This window comes from Mastomys coucha, unplaced genomic scaffold (assembly GCF_008632895.1).
Source record: "Mastomys coucha isolate ucsf_1 unplaced genomic scaffold, UCSF_Mcou_1 pScaffold16, whole genome shotgun sequence".
NCBI classification, from domain to species: domain Eukaryota; kingdom Metazoa; phylum Chordata; class Mammalia; order Rodentia; family Muridae; genus Mastomys; species Mastomys coucha.
In genome coordinates, this window is record NW_022196898.1 from 82,760,209 (window position 1) to 82,765,588 (window position 5,380).

General features: G+C 47.1%; 1 protein-coding gene across 2 annotated transcripts in view; it reads left to right on the plus strand.

The window, feature by feature from the left end:
* The window catches only part of Manba (mannosidase beta), an 88,172-nt gene that overhangs the window by 16,059 nt on the left and 66,733 nt on the right, over positions 1–5,380 (plus strand). The window lies entirely within an intron of this gene.

Sequence of the window (5,380 nt, forward strand, 5' to 3'; positions counted from 1 at the left end):
AGGAGGAGGAGGAGGAGGAGGAGGAGGAGGAGGAGAAGGCAGAGCCAGTTGGTGGGTGAAGGGTAAAGTGGGAAGGGCTTTTTGGCCGGGCTTTGGAACAAGAAGAACGCAGCAGTCACATAAGATCTTGAGGAAACTAGAACCCAGCAATCTGACAAGTTCTAAATTAGTAAAGCTGTTTGAATGTTTTTCTTCTGTGAAGCAGAGGCCATTAGAGATAGAGAGATGCTAGATTGATGGAGGCTTGGTGAAGCTAAACCTGGAGGGGCTGGGAGAGCGATCACAGTTCCTGGGAAAGGAGGTAGCTGGTTGTCGGAGCTAAGCCGGGTGAACAGGCAAGTCGGGAGTGGGGCCAGTCTGGGAGCTAAGCCAGGAGCGGAAGTGAGGGCCGCAGTCCTGGCCAAAGGATTAAGGTGATCTTAAAACTACTCGGGGCCGGGCAGTGGTGGTGCAAGCCTTTAATCCCAGCACTTGGGAGGCAGAGGCAGGCGGATCTCTGTAAGTTTGAGGCCATCCTGGTCTACAGGAGAATTCCAGGACAGCCAGCACTACACAGAGAAATCTTGTCCCAAGAACAAAATAAAACAAAACACCCCCCTTCCCCGAGCCCCGACAAATAAATAGGATCTTACCATCTAATTATAATAGGTTTCCAAAGGCAATGTCAATAGCCTGTGTTGTTTTGGAGGCCTCTGGCTTCCCATAATTTTTGCTGAACACCTAGATATGCCTGGGACTATGGTCCACGGGCTACATTTGCCACAGGATAACTATGAGTGTAGCCTAACACAGAATAGAAAATTTTACTTAAGACATGGAGGCATTTTTGTGTGACTTATTTATTTATAATTTGATTGCACAGTTCTTGAATTCGAGCTGTATAGATTCCAACATTATGTTGCAGTATCAAAAGATTGAAATATATCTCTGCCACCAAAAGTGGTCTTCGTTACCTGTGTCCATCTGGGTCCATCCCAGGGAAAGGATGCTGAAAGACATGTTCCTCGAGTTTTGGAGTGTTCTGTCCAGATCCCTCCAAAGCTTGGGGCTTTCTCATGTTTCTATTTCTCTCTGCCAGCTAGTACACCAAGGTAGCACTTTCTGTAAGCTGCACAAGTCAGTGCCAGGCCTTATTGTGACCAGGCCTATTGTGACCAGGCCTTATTGTCACCAGGCCTAATTGTGACCAGGCCTTATTGTGACCAGGCCTTATTGTGACCAGGCCTTATTGTGACCAGGCCTAATTGTCACCAGGCCTTATTGTCACCAGGCCTGTTCGGCTTGGTGTGCTATTTCCGGAAACTCAGCTATTCTCTGCCATGTGTGTTCAGCAGCCCTCGGGTTTTTAAGAAGAGCTTGGAACAGAGTGCTTGCAAGGTATTTGTGGACACCAGGGAGCCAGGGTATAGACGGCAAGAGTACCACACAAAGTGATGTTGGAGACTCTGCTCTCAGGCCATCGTGGGTCGACTTTTCACTTGTTTTAGTAATTGGTTCAGGCATGGGAGATTCTGGTATACAAAGGTGACACTAACACCTCAGAGGGCTATATCCTGGCTCTGTGTGACATCTGCTAGTGCCTGGAATGACAAGAACTTTTCCATTATATTTGTAGCTAAATTCTGCCACCTTCCCTACTGTGCAATAAACCTTAGAGAACAGGTTTTTTTTTTTTGTAAGATTGGAATAGGGCTGACAAGATGGCTCAGTGGGTAAACGTGTTTTCCACCAAAGCTGATGACCCTAGTTCAATCCCTGAGACCCACATAGTGGACTTCTGGCCTCTACAGGTGAGGCCTGGCACTTGGATCCCCCTCCCCCATCAGTAAAATGAAAAAAGGTTGGAATTGTGTAAGTGGGAGAGACTAGCCTGTAAATTCTCTTTGTGTAGAGAAAATACATCTAGCATGACTGCCTTCTTGAGTTTACCTTGTAGCTTCCTGCAAGGAACACAGACACAGAATAGAGACCCCAGCCCTGCTGCCCCAGCTAGCCCTGGGGTGCAGCCTGCTGAAGTAGTTGGCTGAGCTGCCCTCACAGTTCACTAGTATTTTTCTTTCATGATATTTTTAACCGTCTTGGTTTAAGTCCACAGTTCGGAGTTATAAATAGGGCCGAGTGAAGACATTTGGGCGAGTTAATAATTAGGTTTCTCTTCCAGCCTGACTTCTTAAATATTTATTCTGTGTTTATTCACCAGGGCGGCTCGGAGGAGCAGAAAAGGAAGCAAGGTAGTTGGGGGTTCCACACACCATTTAACAGAGTCGCACCATTAAGCACAACTTAAAATACGAATCTGTTTCATAGCTTTAAATCTCACATTACTTTCTCCCAAGGCAGCTTATCAAACTACCCTACTTAGGAGCAATGTGTTGCAGATTGGGATCTTGACCGCAGTGTACTGCCCTGGGGACTTTATGGTGCTTCTTCATGGGCGGGAACCCTGGACAGCCGCCCAGATGGTCACTGCCAGTCAAACATGGCTCTCATTTCAGAGGATCGTGGACAACACTGCCTTTTTCTTCTAGTCCTGGAGGAAATGGTACCCAGCTCTATCTTAGGGGTTCTCTTGCTGTGATGAAACACCATGACCAAAGCAACGTGGGGAGGAAAGGGTTTATTTTTGGCTACACTTCCATATTACAGGTCATCATCAAAGGAAATCAGGACTGAGACGCAAACAGGGCAGGAACCAAGAGGCCGGAGCTGATGCGGAGGCCTTGGAGAAGTGCTGCTTACTGACTTCCTTACTGTGCCTTGCTCAGCTTGCTTTCTTATAGAGCCCAGGACCAACAGCCCTGGCCCATTTCTACCCTCAGTGGGCTAGGCCTTCGCCCACTAACCACTAAATAAGAAAATGCCTTACAACCTAGTCTTATAGAGCTGGTTTTTTTTTCCATTGAGACTACTTCTTTTTTTTTTTGTTTGTTTGGTTGCTTCATTTTTTGGGACGGGGTCTTACCTAGTATCACTGGCTGCCCTGGAGCTCATGTAAACCAGGCTGGCCTCAAACTCACAGAGATCCACCTGCATCTGCCTCCCAAGTATTCTGACTAAAGGCATACAACACCACACCTGGCCAAAGTTCTCTCCTTTCAGATGATTCTAGTGTGTCTCAAGTTGACATAAACTAGTCAGCACACACACCCTGAGTCACAGTCTGCTGGAGCTGAAGTAGAAGGGTTGGAGGAATGCTACTTAACTGGTTTGCTCCTCACATCTCTCTCGTAGCCTGCTTTCTCATATAAGCAGGACCACCTGCCTAGGGATAGCACCGCCCACAGTGGACTGGGCCCTCCCACATCACTCATTCATCAAGACAGTACCCCACAGACCTTCCTAACGGCCACTCCAATAGAGGCATTTTCTCATTTATGATCCCTTCCACCTAGATGTGACTAAGTGTGTGTGAGTTTATGTGGACCATCCATCCTGAGGAACGTACAGAGGCTAGCAGAGGCCATTGTGCCTCCTGGAGCTGGAGACGCAGGTGGTTGTGAGCTACCCAGTGTGGGTGCTGGGAACCACACTTTGGGTCCTCTGCAAGAGCACTAAGAACTATTAACTGCTGGCTCTTCTCTCTAGCCCCAGTGGAATAGATTTAAAAGGAAAAAAAAATAGTGCTATAGCTACTGATTGGTTTGGATAATAGATTTATATAAATCGTTTCTCTTTGTATTATAGTCGGGGTCACTGTGACTGTGCTGTCTGCTATGTCAACAGCCCTGCAGAGGCCTGTCAAACTTGACCCATTGTCCTTTTTAAAAAAAAAAAAAAAAAAAAAAAAAAGGTTAGATTTAATTTTTTAATTTTATTTGCATTGGTGTTTAGCGTGTGCCCTAGTGCCCGGGGAAGCCAGAAGAGGACATTGGATCCCTTGAAAATGGAGTTACAGATGATTGTGAGCCACCAGTTGAATGCTGGGAATCATATCCTGGGCGCGAGAAAAAAACAAGTGCTCTTAACTGCCGGGCTCCTCCCCAGGTGTTGTTCCATCCAGCGTTTATGGGGTTGCTAGGGAATCAAACTGAGTTCTTCATACCTTCGCAACGAGTCCTTTGCCTGTTGATCTATCTCCATAACTCCTAGTAAGTCAGCGCTTGGCCCTTGGCTGGCTGCCACGGAGAATCAAGCCCACGGGCTAGAGTTTGCTAACATGGATAATACAGGAAAGCTGATCCTATGAATCTGGCAGTGAGTGTACTGCCTGTGTGGTCTCTACTCTGGCCCCGTCAGCGCTCACTTAGAAAGCATAGTGATAAGTGATAAGTGGAAACGCTTAAAGGATTCCAAGAAATGGGAGTGCTGAACTTCGGGCAGTAGAGGGCAGGAGATGTGCTGCCCCCTGGAGGCTATCTGGGGTAGTGGCAGCAACGAGTAAGATCTAGGCCCCGGGAGAGAAAGGAGACGTGTCCCAGTGCTTTCAGATTCTATTTACTGCCAGTACTTTGTAGGTTCTGTGTTTGGTTTAAAAGAGGCACCCAGGGCCTCTTTGAGACCGTTCAGTGGGTGAAGGTGCTTGCTGCCAGGCTTGATGACTGAGTTCAGTCCTCAGACTCCACACAATGGACATGCAGAACTGATTCTCCCACCGTATCCTCTGACCCCCACACACATGCTGTGGTGTGTTGCCCTGCTAATTAAGGTCGAAGTCTACCATTGTCCAGGTAGCCTTCTGAGTTCTCACAAAATGGTGGACTCTCTTTATCTCTTTTCCTTCTTCCTCTCTGACCTTGTCTGGAGGGTTCAACTCCCATCTCCTGTCTATCTGTGGAATGTCTTTGGTTAGATACAGGCTCAGCTTCCTCTCTCCCCAATAAGAACTGGATCAGCAAGCACCCGAGATTCCTGGAATGCCTCTCTATGCTAATGAGGCATCTCAGTACTCACCTAATGATCTTTGCCCATCCTGGATTTTCCTACTCCTTTCCCCAAACTATCTGACCATTGGCTCACCTCTAAAAACGTTGACTGTCTCCTTAAAACATCCTGGAATGACTTCATTTTCCTTTGTATTCCCAGGCCATCCAAAACCCTGTTCATCGCCTTTGCCCCCTTCGCCCATGTGGACTGATGGCCCTGGGGAGATGGGAGACCTACAGTGGTGCATGCATGAACACACTCACACATATAAATAAATATGTAATAAAAAACAATCCATACAAAGGGAGCCGGTATCTGTCTCCAGACATGTTCCTTAATAATGAGTATGGTTTGCTCTTTCATTTCACATATATTGGCTGGGAATTTTCTCCCACATCCTTGTCATTTTACAGCGCTGGGCATTGCACTTGGGGCCTTGAACATCCCAGCACTGGGTTGTATTTGCGGCCTCTGGTCCATAACCCACATTCTTAGTGTTAATCTTCTGACTTTCCTA